Source organism: Balaenoptera acutorostrata, chromosome X, assembly GCF_949987535.1.
Source record: "Balaenoptera acutorostrata chromosome X, mBalAcu1.1, whole genome shotgun sequence".
In the NCBI taxonomy this organism is placed as follows: domain Eukaryota; kingdom Metazoa; phylum Chordata; class Mammalia; order Artiodactyla; family Balaenopteridae; genus Balaenoptera; species Balaenoptera acutorostrata.
The window spans coordinates 84791532-84810134 of record NC_080085.1 but is presented as its reverse complement, the minus strand read 5'-3'; the positions used below and the strand labels follow the sequence as shown (position 1 = coordinate 84810134).

Below are 18603 nucleotides of genomic sequence, written 5' to 3'. Positions count from 1 at the left end.
TCATTTTGACCAATATACACTAATGTTCTTCCAGCGGCTGGTTATTCTTCATATACAAACTATATACAAATTTAGATTCTTTGGTCTTTCATAATTCTTCATTCCTAATTATATCTTACTACTGCCACAATTGTAAGAATCAGAGCTGTTCTCTCAGCTCTCTAGGTGGGTAATAGGAGGGAAAATAGAGTAGGAAAAAGCGGGTATATAATTAATAACCCAGTGGAAACACTACATGAGCACCAAGGGTTGTCACAGAGGGTTAGGACAGACTTTCAAAAAAAGGGTCATGTTTATGGTAATGGTACCATCCAATTTTAAGACTTCCGTGTCACCTTGGTCTCCTCCCTCTCCTCATTCCCTACAGCCAAAACAGTTGTCAAGTTCCATGGTGATCTTTCTGCAGTTTCTTCTTCATTCCCACACAAACCATCCCAGTTTAGAGTCTAATCACTGGCAGTAGCCTCCTAATAATTACCTCTGCCACCATTCTCTCCTCATTGCCAAAGTCATCTTCTTCAAGCAAAGATCTGGTTCAAGTCACCATCACATCACCTCTTCCCTAGATTTCTGTAAGAACCTCCTAACCTATCTCCCTTTTTCCACCTTTACCCTGCTATAGTTCATTCTGAACACATTGAGGAAGTGACAGTATTAAAACCCAAGTCAGTTTGCAGCCAATTAAACCAACCCTGCTCTTTTCCCCGTGGGGGCCAGGTGTGCAATGGCTGCAAGCAGCAGCCTCCTCAGTAATGTATGCAGCCTGTTGCCTGTATGCGTTGCCCTAAGGGACCCTGGAGACAGCCCTTTCCAGTGGGCATTCGTGACCGGCATGCTGCCCCCAATCTAGGCTCCAGACAGGTATACGCGGTGCCTTTGGAAAGCCCCAGGGCACAGTGGCCAGGGTCCACATTGGCCAAGTCATAATGTCCATCCGCACCAAGCTGCAGAGCGAGGAGCACGTGTTTGAGGCCCTGTGCGGGGCCAAGTTCAAGTTCCCTGGCTGCCAGAAGATCCACATCTCCAAGAAGTGGCGATTTACTAAGTTTAATGCAGATGAATTTGAAAACATGGTGGCAGATAAGCGGCTCCTCCCGGATGGCTGTGGGGTCAAATACATCCCTAATCGTGGCCCCCTGGACACATGGCGGGCCCTGCACTCATGAGAGCCTTGAGGTTGTCCCCTCCTTACTCACGTGCACCAATAAATCCTACTTTTCTGTCAAAAAAAAAGAAAAGAAAAGAAAAAGCTAAAGAAATCTGAATAAACCATGGACTTTAGTCAGAAAAAAAAAAAAAAAACCCAAGTCAGATCATGTCACTCCTCTGCTCAAAACTTTCCAGTGGCGCCCTATTTTCACTCCCAGTGAAAGTCAAAGTCGTTACAATAGCCTGCAAGGCCCTATGGAGCTGCATACTCTTCATATTCCTCTGCCCTCATCTCCTACTACAGCTCCTTTCACTCACTCAGCTCTAGTCACAGCAACCACCTCACCGTTCCCCAATAAGGCGATAAGCCCCATATACTGTCTCTTCCCTCTGCCTGGAATGCTCTTTTCCGTTATCCATATGCTTTCCTCCATCACTCCTCCCCCTTTCAAGTTCTTGCTCAGGGAGACCTACTCCGTCCATCCTATTTGAATGGAAACACCCACCTCCTCCACACTCTCCTGACCTGCTTTAGCATGCTCTGCTTTCCTTTTTTCAATAAAACTTACCACATTCTCACATACTCTGTAATTTATTTTTGTCTGTTTCTCCCACTAAAGATGTGAGCTCCATGAGAACCAAAGTTTTCATCTGTTTGTTTCAGGGATGTACCCTTAATGCCTAGATCAGTGTTTGGCACACAGAACTCAATAAAAAACTATAAATGACTATTACTTGCCCATCTGTACTCAGTGGCTCCTGATGACCTACAGAATAAAGACTAATACCCTTAATATGGCATTCAAAGCCCTGTATTATTCAGCCCTAGGCTACCTTCTACGTCTTCCCTCAATGATCTGTGTGCTACGGAAAAATGGAAATCCTTTTCCCACCGCATGCCTCATTATGTCCTGTTTGTGCACCCACTCTTCCCTCTACTGGAATGTCAATCCGGCTAGGTACCTTTCTATTTCTAGAGTTTCCCTTGAGTTTAAAGTTTGGTTATTAATAAACCAAATGTGAACCCATGGTCAAAAATGGAGGAGAACTATGCTTTGTTTAGTGTCTTCTTAAAGACTATTTTTTCCTAAAAGGTATCTTTAAGAATGATAGAGCACCTTAAGACAAAGAGGAAATTATATTCATGTAAAAAATTATCCCAATTACTTGTAATAGAGAACCATAAAGAAAAACACTGTGCTTATGATTTCCTGATTTACAAGTTTCATTCAACTACAGACTGGATATCCTATAAAACCATGCACATTTGACTGATATGGATATTTTTCTCATAGATTTCCCTCATGGAAAACTCTGCTGTCATAACTATCTTCTTGAGACCATTACTTATAACTCTACAACTTTTCAGAAAAGAGAGACAAATGTAGTCTATTGAAAAGAAAAATCTTTAAGGACATTTGAAGAGTTTGAGTTTAGGAGGGGGCCATTTTGGGCCACTGCACATTAAAATTACATTGAAATTATTGTATAAATTACACTTAAATTATCTGCAATAGAAAATAAATTATTTCTGGCACACAACTGTTATTATACATTAGTCAAAAAAAGAGAAAGTTACAAAAGGAGAACAATAACAAAAACACCACCAACATGAAAAAAGTTCAGAGAGCTGTAAAGAGCTATCTATTTGACAAGATTCAATCGCAGTCATTTTTATGTGAATTGACCTGTAAAACATTTTTAAATGGTTGTATTAAGGTACAGTCTCATTTATAATGATGTTCTACAGGGACAAGCTCTCAAATTTTATCTGAATGTAATTTATATAGGTGCATGCACCTCTCTCTCTCACACCACTTGCAAGCAGACAATATGGATTTTACTCCTGTGTACAAACTATAGAGCTACTATGGAGTTAAAACAACAACAAAAAATGACCAAAAAAATGTTTATTAGAGTCACACCCCTGAATTAAAAGCACTGACTAAAGTCATTTTAGTAAGTTTTTATTGCAAATCTAATGATAATGGTCATTAGGATGAGGGCATATTACACCAACGAGTATAGTGACCGTATATTTTCATTAAAATCAACTCTAGAAAAGCAATACGCTTGTGAATTAGTCAAGCAATTAGAGTTTATTAAACTTCATTTATGATCAGTTATATTAAGTATAACTTACCACAGTACTCTATGAGTACTGCATAATTATAAAAGTTTCACTCCAGAGTCTCAACCCCTTATGAATAAGAGAAATGGATGATTTACTTATAAACTCTAATGCTGAATTTCTGATTGAAATGCAGGAGCCATTATTGCAAGAAAATTAAGTTTTAATTTTCTCGATCAGGCAGAAATTAACAAAAAAAGCAAGATGTAAAGATTCGACTCTCTTATGGCTAATGTTACATGGTAATACAATGTTTTATAAACATCTTGCAATTACTCCAGTACCACAGAAATTGGACAACTGAATTGCATACAATTCAAAAGTCTCACCACCAACTCAAAAACTTGGCCACACTTCTTTGACTTTGACTATTTTCTTCTCTTTTAGAGAAAGTAAGTTGGCCATCACAATAAAGATGAAGGGTCAATTATTTACCCAGCTTAAGTTTCTTAATCTCTAAGTAGGGCAGGGCAATATAATATAGAAAAGCATGTTCAATTCAATTGAACAAATATTTGAGCATCTACTATGCACCTGTTCAGTGCTGGACACTAGGAATACAATCATAAACAAGATAAGCATGCACCTTACAGAAGTTGTAGTCTAGTCAAAGATCAGATGAATGTAAGAACAATCACAACAGAGAAATTCTGAGAGCACTGTTCGGGTGGTACTCTATCATAACCTCCATATACTTTCCAAGTAAGAAGGACCTTTAAGAAAGGCCATCCATCTCAACCACTGATCCAGGGTTTGAAATCTCTAGATGACATCCCTGACCAATACTTATTCAGATCAGCAGCAGTCACAGAAGGAAGTAATTATTCTTCAAAGTGCTGCCTTTCAACTTTTCAGATCCTGGATTCACCCTGAACTTTACAAATCAGTAAGACCAATCAAGACAATTCAAGGCTATTTAACCATCTGGCAACCAAGCTGAACATTCTGTCCAGCCATTCAAATCCCTTTACTATGAAGATTGTTTTAGTTGAGTACCTACCTCTCCGTTGTGTTTGTTTCACCAAAAAAGGTATATATAATCTGATTTTTAGAACTGAGATCAATGTAGATAGAGGTTTGATTATAAGAAGACAGGAGGAAAAAAAAAATCGGCTTTCAAAACCATTGAACTATTACTGCCTGTATTTAAAATTACTCTAAAACATTCTTTCATCTCCTTTCTAACAGTAAGGGGCATTTTCAGACACCCACATGTCCTCTTAGGCACTGCATTCTTCCATCAGCATTAGCACTTCCGAATATATGATAGATCAGCTGGCAGTGTGCAAGGCACTGGGATTTAAAGAGACATGGCCCTGACCTCAAAGGGCAAAAGCCTAGTAGTTGAGAAGATGAAGTTACAGGCATTAAGCTCCAATTCTCCACCTTACTTTGCTACTGTGAGCATCTCAAACTGTCCATTTCATCATTTTAATAGAGCAATACTTTTCTATACTTTTCTATATTTGTAACCAAAAGGACACCATCTCAGAAGCACTGTCAAATCAAAAGCCTCAAATCTGAACCCACCTGAGCTCTTGGCTATTACAAATCATAATTCTTTCCACCATTTTTACAACAAGAAAAAAATTCCTTTTGGGATTTGCTTTTCAAGATGCTCTTTCAATATAAAGAACAAAATGTGCATCTACCAGAAATCAAATATGACATCACAGTATAGGGATTCAGTTTTCTTCATGAAGCAAAAGACCATGTTAGTTCACTGGATAAGTTTCAGAAATCTATCACAACAAGTTCTTCTCAAGCTTAAATTAATTGTCTTGCCACGAACTTCAATATTTAACTGCCAAGAGGGGTGTCTATGATATGGAAATCCAGCAGTCTCTTCTGTGTAACAAGAATGTTCAGTAAGGACTAGGGGTGAAGCGCTCAAGAAACATATGTTTTAGAAAACAAATTTATGGTTACCAAAGGGGAAAGGTACGGGGTGGGGGAGATAAATTAGGAGTTTGGGATTAACAAATACAGACTACTATACATAAAATAGATAAGCAACAAGGACCTACTGTACAGCAGAGGGAACTATATTCACTATCTTGTAATAATCTATGCAGGAAAAGAATCTGGAAATGAATACATATATGTATGTATGTATAACTGAATCAGCACAACATTGTAAAGCAACTATACTCCAATAAAAATTAATTAAAAGGAGAGAAAAAAAAATGGAATCACTTTGCTCTATACCAGAAACTAATGCAACACTGTAAATCAACTATACCTCAATCAAAAGAAATTAATAGAGAAATAAAAATAAAATGTTTAAAGAAACGTACGTTTGCCACTTAGGTCTTAAAAACCGTTCATGCTAATGAATTAGAGGAAGTCACTTAGTACCTGAATTAATCAGAAACAATTGCACGAATAATCCAGGTTTTTCAAGTAGTAACTTCTTCTGTAGGTACTAAACCATTTCAAATGGGAAAACTGTTGGGACGTGGAAGTTCTTTATAATTCTACGAATAAAAAGCAACAGAAATGAAAAGAAAGCCAGCTTTGCCCAGCACAGTACTTTGTACATAATAGATACTCTTAGATCAATGAGTTAGCCAAGTGGGGCTGTATATTTAATAAATAAATTTTTACCTTCTCTGTTTTAAAAAAAAACAGATGTCTCCACCAAACATTAATGTTTCAGAACCCATCATAGGCTCAGCACTTTGTGGCAAAGATAAGTTTAAGATGCGATTCTACCCTTAAGGCATTTACAATCTAACCAGGGAGTGAAAACTAACCACAGAGGAGATTCTGAGGTATGTTCCTGCTCCTCCTCCCTGGGCACTATCACATGTCCTGTCTTACTATTTTCATAGCAGAACCACTACCTGAAATTATCTGTTCACTTACCTATTTACTTACTTATGTTCTAGCTTCTAGAAAACAAGTTCCCTGCTCAAATATTTGGTGAATAAATTAAGTACAATAGGAATTCAGAGAAGAAATAAATATAGCTTCATTAAGAAACTATAAAGAATTGTGCCCTAATTGCTGGGTAGGATTTGAATAGCCAGAAAGAGAGGAAGAAAAGGAAGTGAGACAGGGAGCAGTGTTAACATTTTACTTTAGGGAAGCAGCCTTAGGAAACAAAGGGTTCAAGTTAGAGGGTATTAAATTTCGAACATGTAGGGTGGTGGGGATGAAAAATGTCGCCTGCCATATCAGTAAACAAAGGATGTTGCAGCCATCAAGCCCTCAGCCATTGCAGCTGTCCCAGCTGTGCACCCTGACGGGATTCAGGATGGAGAAAAGCAGGTACTGGCCCTAGATTGTTAAGGTGCATACCAAAGGAATGATTTCAATGAGCCCAGACTCTTGCATCTTCCCATACCTAGAGGAGCGCCAAATTCATTAACTTGAGATATCAGGTTTTCTTTAATTCACAGTAATCTTTTGATGTTCCGACTACCTGTTTTTGTTGCAAAAACTCCTATATATCCTGGCTCCTCCCATACCTCTTTGGAGCACTCCCTCAGAGCGATCTGAGAGGCTGTCTTCCGGCCTTAAGTCCTTAGAAAATCTGCCCAATAGAACATAATTCTCAACTTTTAGGTTGTACATTTTTTTCAGTTGACAGTGGGGACAGATTAGAGACAGTCTTGAAAACCACAAGGAGTAGTCTAGACTATGTCTGACAACCATCGAGGGTCCTTACGAGCTCCTGATTCAGAGACAGACATGGAGAAGGTGGAATTTTAGAAAGATGACTTCGGGTGGTACAGGTCCACAATCTCTTATCTGAAATTCTCAAAGCCAGATGTGTTTTGGAATTCATAGTGCTTCACATTTTAGAAAGGAATATGGTATGTGTACCATATATTACAAAACACACCCAGCGCGATCTGGGCTGGCACCCTAAATCAAATGCATTCAAGGTTAGCAGGGAAACATGAATACTCCACAAGACAGGATAAGTAAAGATTATATACAGCCTCAAGCCAGGCTGATAAATGATAAAATTCTGTTTTCAGAGCTTTCAGATTTTAGCATTTCAGAGAAGGGTTGTAGGCTGTAATATTCAGGATAGACTGAGGAAGGAATCAAAGGCTAAAAAGGCAGCTTGCAGAGATCAGCACGTTGGATCTATTCTACCTAAACACTAGCCACCATTTACTGAGCATTTATTATATGCCAGGCACTATGCTAAGAGCTTTACATGCACTGCCTCATTTAAATACTCACAGCAATCCTATGATATAGGAATTTATTGTCCTATTTGGCAGATCAGGAAATCAAGGTTTGCAGTCATTAAGTTACTTGCCTAAATGCACAAAGATAATAAATTACTCAGTTGGAATTAGCATTTAGGTCTGAGTAGAACCCAAGCTCTAAAACCTCTATCTATATTCTGAAATCTGTCTTCATCATATAATAACAATACTGGTTAGAGTGCAAGTTATTTTTCAATCTTGGCCTTTCCATGTAGACTTTGCTCTGCTTCGGGCGCTCACCCCTCACCTCCTCCTTCTTCATCTGCCCATCTCCTACTCACCCTTTCTGGTCTCAGTTGAGCTGAAGTTGTTCCTGTTATCGTCTCCCATGGTTCCTGACTTCTCCTTTTAGAACACACCCCAATTATCAAATTATAATTCCCTATCAATGAGGGTCTTCCCGGCTATACTGTAAACTCAGTGTAGTAAGGACTAGGTCTCTCTCGGTCCCCACTGTGTCCTCAGTTTTTTGCACTGTTTCTAGCACAGAGCTGCGCTCAAACCTGTCATGATTTACTGAATTGGAGATGCAAACAGAGAAGAGAGAGAGAGAGAGAGAGATCCAGTTGTGAGGTGATAAGAGCTTAGACTATGATAGTAGCAATAGGAATAGAGAGAAGGCAGTTACTATATATAATTTTGTTTAAAATTATGCATGTTATTGAGGCAACTATACCCAGACATATGATTGCTGCTTGTATTAAATGGAGTAATTTAATATCTGTTGTTGTGATTACTATCTTTCTAATACACAGATAACCTCTAAATGGCTATGATTATCACTCTGGAGATATTTCACCTCACAATGACTTGCCATTTATCTACTTCAAGTAGCTTTTATAAATAACCACATCATTTAGTTTTCTGATGTAGCTGCAAAATTAATCTGACAAAACAAAATAATTCACTCCTATAAAGATTCAAGAGTATGAATTGCCTAAAACTGAAAATTATACCTGAGTTGTGAATAAGGTATTATTACAACATACTTTTTGTATGTTGTAATAATACATATAATAACATAATATCTTAACATAACATCATCATCATCATAATAACATAATAATAACATACATATCTTTAGGAAAAGATAACTGAAGTCAACCAATGATTTAATTTCACAATTAGTACTTTTAACTAATATTCTTGAATTTGCAAACAATTCCCAATTCAGGAACAGGTTGTGGTCTAAAAGTTCAATTGTGTGGCAGTTGTTTAGCTCCTGGAACACAGGTTTCCAAAGGTGCAACTAGTAAAAATGGCTTCCAAAGTGAAAGTGGACAACCTTCTCCCCACAGAAAACAAAAACAGTTTATTTGGACTCATACAGGAAGGATGTTTAAAATAACTAATTATAACAAATATTGAACACTTAAAAACTTAACCAAAACATAATTATATGATAGACAAAAATGATTTAAAATTTCAGAAAACTTAAAAAGGATCTTTTGAAGAATTTAGGATTAGCAAAAACTTATCAAATTTGGTAACCTTCAATTTTTTCCCTATTGGCTTAAGATACTATGCTGATTACTGATAACTCCCTTTAAAATTTCTGTCCTATAGTGTTCCTTAAATGGTTTTTTACCTAGTTTCCATTTAGATGAGGAATTCCATCTGAAGATAGTGACAGAAATTCTGTCAAAATAACATATTGCAGAAAAATTTCATTTATGTCACTGTTTTACAAATAGTATCATAACAAACTAACAGGTAGTTTTAAATTCTTGACTGTTTTTGTGATTTTAGGCAAAGCATCTATTGTATTAATGTTTATTCTGATAAACCTCAAATTTCTTCTACTCTAACAGTGTTTTTCACAATGGACTCTTCACATTTTGAATTAACTGAGGTGGAGTTAGGAACTACAACTATTAAACAACAAGGTCCCACTGTATAGCACAAGGAACTATATTCAATATCCTGTGATAAACCATAATAGAAAAGAATATATATATATGTATGTATGTATGTATATAGTAAGTCCCCTACATACAAACCTTCAAGTTGCGAACTTTCAAAGATGAGAACATGCGTTTGCATGTCCAATCACATGTTAGACCATGTGTCTGACATACACTGTCACATGTGTGCATCCTCTACAAGTGGTTGTGCTTTTGTGCACTTTACTGTACAGCACTGTATAGATACAGTAGTATGGTATCTTTATTTCAAGCCCAGGATGTCTGGAAGCAAGTGTAAAAGCAGCGGTATATGGCCAATTGTGTTAGTTGGGTATGTAGGCTAACTTTGTTGGACTTACAAACAAATTGGACTTACAAATGGTCTCCTAGAACGGAGCTCATTTGTATGTAGGGGACTTATATAAATTTAGTTTTATAGTTGTAGGTTTTTTTTTAAATTTTATTGAGGTATAGTTGATTTACAATGTTCTGTTAACTTCTGCTGTACAGCAAAGTGACTCAGATATATATATATTTAAAAAAAAAAAACTACAACTATAAAACTAAACTAAACCAGCAAATATACTGAGCCTCTGAAGCCTTGCATGTAACGTGTAACCAATTTACCAATTACAACATAAAAAAATGATTAGCTGTATGTACCTTTGCCTGAAAAACTATAGGCAACTCAAGAACTACCATAATGGCCCTTACACATGTACAGGTCAAAGAAGATGATTCAAACTTTCCTTTTTTTTTTTTTTTTTTTCATTTGGATTTTTTTTTTAATTTTTGAATTTCATTTTATTTATTTTTTTATACAGCAGGTTCTTATTAGTCATCAATTTTATACACATCAGTGTAAACATGTCAATCCCAATTGCCCAATTCATCACACCACCATCCCCCCCCCCCCGCAGCTTTCCCCCCTTGGTGGCCATACATTTGATCTCTACGTCTGTGTCTCAACTTCTGCCCTGCAAACCGGTTCATCTGTACCATTTTTCTAGGTACCACATACATGTGTTACTATACGATATTTGTTTCTCTCTTTCTGACTTACTTCACTCTGTATGACAGTCTCTAGATCCATCCACGTCTCAAAGAATCACCCAATTTCGTTCCTTTTTATGGCTAAGTAATATTCCACTGTATATATGTACCACATCTTCTTTATCCATTTGTCTGTCGATGGGCATTTAGGTTGCCTCCATGACCTGGCTATTGTAAATAGTGCTGCAATGAACATTGGGGTGCATGTGTCTTTTTAAATTATGGTTTTCTCTGGGTATATGCCCAGTAGTGGGATTGCTGGATCATACGGTAATTCTATTTTTAGTTTTCTAAGGAACCTCCATACTGTTTTCCACAGTGGCTGCATCAATTTACATTCCCACCAACAGGGCAAGAGGGTTCCCTTTGCTCCACACCCTCTCCAGCATTTGTTGTTTGTAGATTTTCTGATGATGCCCATTCTAACTGGTGTGAGGTGATACCTCATTGTAGTTTTGACTTGCATTTCTCTAATAATGAGTGATATTGAGCAGCTTTTCATGTGCTTCTTGGCCATCTGTATGTCTTCTTTGGAGAAATGTCTATTTAGGTCCTCTGCCCATTTTTGGATTGGCTTGTTTGTTTCTTTAATATTGAGCTGCATGAGCTGTTTATATATTTTGGAGATTGAACCTTTGTCAGTTGATTCATTTGCAAATATTTTCTCCCATTCTGAGGGTGGTCTTTTCGTCTTGTTTATGGTTTCCTTTGCTTGGCAAAAGCTTTGAAGTTTCATTAGGTCCCATTTGTTTATTTTTGTTTTTATTTCCATTACTCTAGGAGGTGGATCAAAAAAGATCTTGCTGTGATTGATGTCAAAGAGTGTTCTTCCTATGTTTTCCTCTAAGAGTTTTATAGTGTCCAGTCTTACATTTAGGTCTCGAATCCATTTTGAGTTTTTGTGTATGGTGTTAGGGAGTGTTCTAATTTCATTCTTTTACATGTAGCTGTCCAGTTTTCCCAGCACCACTTATTGAAGAGACTGTCTTTTCTCCATTGTCTATCCTTGCCTCCTTTGTCATAGATTAGTTGACCATAGGTACGTGGGTTTATCTCTGGGCTTTCTATCTTGTTCCATTGATCTATGTTTCTATTTTTGGGCCACTACCATATTGTCTTGATTACTGTAGCTTTGTAGTATAGTCTGAAGTCAGGGAGTCTGATTCCTCCACCTCCGTTTTTTTCCCTCAAGACTGCTTTGGCTATTCGGGGTCTTTTGTGTCTCCATACAAATTTTAAGATGATTTGTACTAGCTCCGTAAAAAATGCCATTGGTAATTTGATAGGGATTGCATTGAATCTGTAGATTGCTTTGCGTAGTATACTCATTTTCACAATGTTGATTCTTCCAATCCAAGAACATGGTATATCTCTCCATCTATTTGTATCATCTTTAATTTCTTTCACCAGTGTCATATAGTTTTCTGCATACAGGTCTTTTGTCTCCCTAGGAAGGTTTATTCCTAGGTATTTTATTCTTTTTGTTGCAATGGTAAATGAGAGTGTTTCCTTAATTTCTCTTTCAGATGTTTCATCATTAGTGTATAGGAATGCAAGAGATTTCTGTGCATTAATTTTGTATCCTGCTACTTCAGCAAATTCATTGATTAAATCTAGTAGTTTTCTAGTGGCATTTTTAGGATTCTCTATGTATAGTATCATGTCATCTGCAAACAGTGACAGTTTTACTTCTTCTTTTCCAATTTGTATTAATTTATTTCTTTTTCTTCTCTGATTGCCGTGGCTAGGACTTCCAAAACTATGTTGAATAATAGTGGTGAGAGTGGACATCCTTCTCTTGTTCCTGATCTTAGAGGAAATGCTTTCACTTTTTCACCATTGAGAACGATGTTTGCTGTGGGTTTGTCATATATGGCCTTTACTATGTTGAGGTAGGTTCCCTCTATGCCCTCTTTCTGGAGAGATTTTATCATAAATGGGTGTTGAATTTTGTCAAAAGCTTTTTCTGCATCTATTGAGATGATCATATGGTTTTTCTTCTTCAATTTGTGAATATGGTGTATCACATTGATTGATTTGCATATATTGAAGAATCCTTGCAATCCCTGGGATAAATCCCACTTGATCATGGTGTATGATCCTTTTAACGTGTTGTTGGATTCTGTTTGCTAGTATTTTGCTGAGGATTTTTGCATCTATATTCATCACTGATATTGACCTGTAATTTTCTTTTTTTGCAGTATTTTTGTCTGGTTTTGGTATCAGGGTGATTCTGGCCTCATAGAATGAGTTATGGAGTGTTCCTTCCTCTGCAATTTTTTGAAAGAGTTTGAGAAGGATGGGTGTTAGCTCTTCTTTAAATGTTTGATAGAATTCACCTGTGAAGCCATCTGGTCCTGGACTTTTGTTTGTTGTAAGATTTTCAATCACAGTTTCAATTTCATTACTTGTGATTGGTCTGTTCATATTTTCTGTTTCTTCCTGGTTCAGTCTTGGAAGGTTATACTTTTCTGAGAATTTGTCCATTTCTTCCAGGTTGTCCATTTTATTGGCATAGAGTTGCTTGTAGCAGTCTCTTAGGATGCTTTGTATTTCTGCGGTGTCTATTGTAACTTCTCCTTTTTTGTTTCTGATTTTATTGATTTGAGTCCTCCCCCTCTTTTTCTTGATGAGTCTGGCTAATGCTTTATCATTTTTGTTTATCTTCTCAAAGAACCGGCTTTTAGTTTTACTGATCTCTGCTATTGTTTTCTTTGTTTCTATTTCATTTATTTCCGCTCTGATCTTTATGATTTCTTTCCTTCTGCTAACTTTGGATTTTGTTGGTTCTTCTTTCTCTAGTTCCTTTAGGTGTAAGGTTAGATTGTTTATTTGAGATTTTTTCTTGTTTCTTGAGGTAGGCTTGGATAGCTATAAACTTCCCTCTTAGAACTGCTTTTGCTGCATCCCATACGTTTTGGATCGTCGTGTTTTCATTGTCATTTGTCTCTAGGTATTTTTTGATTTCCTCTTTGATTTCTTCAGTGATCTCTTGGTTATTTAGTAACGTACTGTTTAGCCTCCATGTGTTTGTGTTCTTTACATTTTTTTCCCTGTAATTGATTTCTAATCTCATAGCATTGTGGTCAGAAAAGATGCTTGATATGATTTCAATTTTCTTAAATTTACTGAGGCTTGATTTGTGACCCAAGATGTGATCTATCCTGGAGAATGTTCCGCGCGCACTTGAGAACGTGTAATCTGCTGTTTTTGGATGGAATGTCCTATATATATCAATTAAATCTATCTGGTCTATTGTGTCATTTAAAGCTTCTGTTTCCTTATTTATTTTCATTTTGGATGATCTGGCCATTGGTGTAAGTGAGGTGTTAAAGTCCCCCAATATTATTGTGTTACTGTCAATTTCCTCTTTTCTAGCTGTTAGTAGTTGCCTTATTTATCGAGGTGCTCCTATGTTGGGTGCATATATATTTATAATTGTTATATCTTCTTCTTGGATTGTTCCCTTGAACATTATGTAGTGTCCTTACCTGTCTCTTGTAACATTCTTTATTTTAAAGTCTATTTTATTGGATATGAGAATGTCTACTCCAGCTTTCCTTTGATTTCCATTTGCATGGAATATCTTTTTCCATCCCCTGACTTTCAGTCTGTATGTGTCCCCAGGTCTGAGGTGGGTCTCCTATAGACAGCATATATATGGGTCTTGTTTTTGTATCCATTCAGCAAGCCTGTGTCTTTTGGTTGGAGCATTTAATCCATTCACGTTTAAGGTAATTATCAATATGTATGTTCCTATGATCATTTTCTTAATTGTTTTGGGTTTGTTTTTGTAGGTCCTTTTCTTCTCTTGTGTTTCCCACTTAGAGAAGTTCCCTTAGCATTTGTTGTAGAGCTGGTTTTGTGGTGCTGAATTCTCTTAGCTTTTGCTTGTCTGTAAAGCTTTTGATTTCTCCATCAAATCTAAATGAGATCCTTGCCGGGTAGAGTAATCTTGGTTGTAGGTTCTTCCCTTTCATCACTTTAAGAATATCATGCCACTCCCTTCTGGCTTGCAGAGTTTCTGCTGAGAAATCAGCTGTTAACCTTATGGGAGTTCCCTTGTATGTTATTTGTCCCTTGCTGCTTTCAATAATTTTTCTTTGTCTTTAATTTTTGCCAGTTTGATTACTATGTGTCTCGGCGTGTTTCTCCTTGGGTTTATCCTGTATGGGACTCTCTACGCTTCCTGGACTTGGGTGGTTATTTCCTTCCCCATGTTAGGGAAGTTTTCGACTATAATCTCTTCAAATATTTTCTCTGGTCCTTTCTCTCTCTCTTCTCCTTCTGGGACCCCTATAATGCGAATATTGTTGTGTTTAATGTTGTCCCAGATGTCTCTTAGGCTGTCTTCATTTCTTTTCATTCTTTTTTCTTTATTCTGTTCCACAGCAGTGAATTCCACCATTCTGTCTTCCAGGTCACTTATCCGTTCTTCTGCCTCAGTTATTCTGCTATTGATTCCTTCTAGTGTAGTTTTCATTTCAGTTATTGTATTGTTCATCTCTGTTTGGTCTTTAATTCTTCTAGGTCTTTGTTAAACATTTCTTGCATCGTCTCGATCTTTGCCTCCATTCTTTTTCCGAGGTCCTGGATCATCTTCACTATCATTATTCTGAATTCTTTTTCTGGAAGGTTACCTATCTCCACTTCATCTAGTTGTTTTTCTGGGGTTTTATCTTGTTCCTTCATCTGGTTCATAGCCCTCTGCCTTTTTATCTTGTCTATCTTTCTGTGAATGTGGTTTTTGATCCACAGGCTGCAGGATTGTAGTTCTTCTTGCTTCTGCTGTCTCCCCTCTGGTGGATGAGGCTATCTAAGAGGCTTGTGTAGGTTTCCTGATGGGAGGGACTGGTGGTGGGTAGAGCTGACTGTTGCTCTGGTGGGCAGAGCTCAGTAAAACTTTAATCTGCTTGACTGCTGATGGGTGGGGCTGGCTTCCCTCCCTCTTGGTTGTTTGGCCTGAGGCAATCCAACACTGGAGCCTACCTGGGCTCTTTGGTGGGGCTAATGACACACTCTAGGAGGGCTCACGCCAAGGAGTACTTCCCAGAACTTCTGCTGCCAGTGTCCTCGTCCTCACGGTGAGCCACTGCCACCCCCCGCCTCTGCAGGAGACCCTCCAACACTAGCAGGTAGGTCTGGTTCAGTCTCCCCTGGGGTCACTGCTCCTTCCCCTGGGTTCTGATGCACACACTACTTTGTGTATGCCCTCCAACAGTGGAGAGTCTCTGTTTCCCCCAAGTCCTGTTGAAGTCCTGCAATCAAATCCCTCTAGCCTTCAAAGTCTGATTCTCTAGGAATTCCTCCCCCAGGTTGGGAAGCCTGATGTGGGGCTCAGAACCTTCACTCCAGTGGGTGGACTTCTGTGGTATAAGTGTTCTCCAGTCTGTGAGTCACACACCCAGCAGTTATGGGATTTGATTTTACTGTGATTGCGCCCCTCCTACCATCTCATTGTTGCTTCTCCTTTGTCTTTGGATGTGGGGTATCTTTTTTGGTGAGTTCCAGGGTCTTCCTGTCGATGATTGTCCAGCAGCTAGTTGTGATTCTGGTGTTCTCACAAGAGGGAGTCTCTTTTTTTTTTTATATTGCAAAATCACAGACACTTTTCAGTCAAACAATTTTGATGTTAAAAACCGTTCTTGGGGCCTCCCTGGTGTCGCAGTGGTTAAGAATCCACCTGCCAATGCAGGGGACACGGGTTCGAGCCCTGGTCCAGGAAGATCCCACATGCCGCGGAGCAACTAAGCCCGTGAGCCACAACTACTGAAGCCTGTGCGCCTAGAGCCCATGCTCTGCAACAAGAGAAGCCACTGCAATGAGAAGCCCACGCACCGCAACGAAGAGTAGCGCCCGCTCGCCGCAACTAGAGAAAGCCCGCGCACAGCAACGAAGACTCAACGTAGCCAAAAATAAATAAATAAAATAAATAAATTTATTAAAAAAAAATTATTTTTTTCCCTTTTCACCTAGACTTTAAGACAACAGTGGTGTCTCCTATCCATCAATATATAGATCACATGTTACACAAAGCTGGAAAATATGTTGGGGCTATTAACCTCTTCTGCAATTGTCTGACCAACAAAGGCTGCTGATCAGCAGAATCAAGTTCTTTCCTGGGGGTGCCTAAAAACCAGTAAGAGATACATATACATCTCTGCACATAATACTCCAGCCATGTTAAACTTGCCAATAACACTCAGATATCAATAAGAGGTGCTCTTTGATAAAAGGGAGAAAGTCTAAGTTATAAAGGGTAATTTGAGAAGTTCTGAACTTATTTTAATAACATTTGATCAGATTTCTATTTTCCTCACTGCTGAGTAATTTGGCTTTATAACAGGTTAGTCAATTAGAGATTGGGAAGGTTGAAAAACGTTGCTATGCAACTGACGGAAAGATTTATAATCACTAGATCAATGAAGTACAAATATAGGTGTGCTTTAAGATTTATAAAATTTCTCTTACTGTATTGTCATGAGTTCTAGCCCCAAATTAATGAGCCAGCATCAAAACCATAGCCAGGTTTTTTACAAAATTCCTTGAGTTCTCTTCAAGTATCATTCTATTTGCTAACAATGTTATACTTATTTTTAACAAAATTACTTATTTAACCGCCATGTCATCAATAATATTGAAGTTTTGGACACACATGGGCCCTTTATAGCCCTGAAGCAACATATAGACTCGGTTCTGCTACTATATTTTGCGACAGAGACAAAGTTCTCAATGATGGTTGAATTCCCAACTCAGTTTACAAACTCTTATTTCATCTATAATACACTTTCAGATTAGCACTAGTAGTAGTATTCCAACTGCATCCTCCTTTGAAACACTTTCTGTAGAAAATATACATTCTAACCCAGGATGTGAAAAACTTGGTTTTCCCTTTCTGCAGGCAGGGCTAGCTACCCTAGCAATGGTACTTAAGGGGATAGAAGAGAGACAACTGGCCACTTACTTCAGTATAAGGGTTTAGAGAGTAACACAGGAGGGGTTCAAGCTCCTGGGGTATCTTAACTGGGAAACCGAGGGCAATATACACCCCTTCCATTACAAAAAAAAAAAATTGTCCTGGGATCTAACTCTCTTCATAAAGGCTGCCTCTAGAGTACTTACAGTGAATCTGTTCAAGTACAAACTTGATCTACCAAGTTGAAAAGTCTCTCCATTTTCAGATATCCACTGAGTTCTTAATAGCTCAAATTTCACAAACTATGCACAAGTGCCTTCCTAGGTGAGTTTTTAAACAGTAACCATTTATTTTAGGAAGGTACTAGGATGACCTCCTCCCTTTCTGGTAATAACATAATATAATGTGCTAAGAGAGGCATTTTCTTTTACGTGAAATGCAGAAATGAAACTTTATGTAGGCCCAAAGCTACAGTGACTAAACATGAACATGTAAGCCATAGACATTAAAAGGGAGGCAAAGTTGTAAAACTCAAAAGTCAGTGAAGCATGGTGTCTGCCAACGATGTTGAGTGCTTGCCTCGGTGAGAGTATGCTTTAAAGAACCTGGAGACATCACAAAAGTGGTATTTTTTTTTTTTTTTTAATTCCTAGAGGGTATCTTTCTTGATGTCACTCCCAAGGTCTTAGTTCAAACCTTGATTATAGCATTTTATCAAAGTATGTCATTTCCCACTAGAGAGTATGAATTTCCTAAGGTAGGGACTGGCTCTTAAATAGTGTGGGGTATGTGATATAAATGGGTAAAAGATGGCCTCTGTATATTGGCCCTATGTTGTCTACCTCTTTACAGCAGCTAAGACCCATTAAAAGTCCACAGGTACCAAATGCAAATTTCTACACATCCAATTGCTTTAAATATCACCCCAATAAGATTTTTCAGCCATTAGAACCTGCCTGGTTTGCATACACTGTGAAACTACACCCAACATCTGCTGGCCAAAGATAAAATAATCCCTGTAGCTATAAAAAACTGCAATCACTGCTGTCCTCTGGAGCTCTCTGACCCAAAGATTCCCCATTGTGCTGCTGAGGGACATCATCTAGACACATATGCTCCCTCTCTGATCCTCCTCACCCCAAGGTGTTCCCTTGCCCTCCTCCCCTTCTGGGTAGTGAGTGACCCCCTGCTGTTGTCTCTGGAAGGTCTCAGGCTATGAGG

General features: G+C 38.1%; 1 protein-coding gene and 1 non-coding gene across 5 annotated transcripts in view; one reads left to right on the top strand and one right to left on the bottom strand.

The window, feature by feature from the left end:
• The window catches only part of DIAPH2 (diaphanous related formin 2), an 868194-nt gene that overhangs the window by 812914 nt on the left and 36677 nt on the right, over positions 1-18603 (bottom strand). The gene's annotated exons all lie outside the window — the stretch shown is intronic.
• LOC114237811 (small nucleolar RNA SNORA70) lies at positions 672-806 on the top strand. Its single transcript, XR_003623299.1, has one exon. It is a non-coding gene; the product is annotated as a small nucleolar RNA SNORA70 (small nucleolar RNA).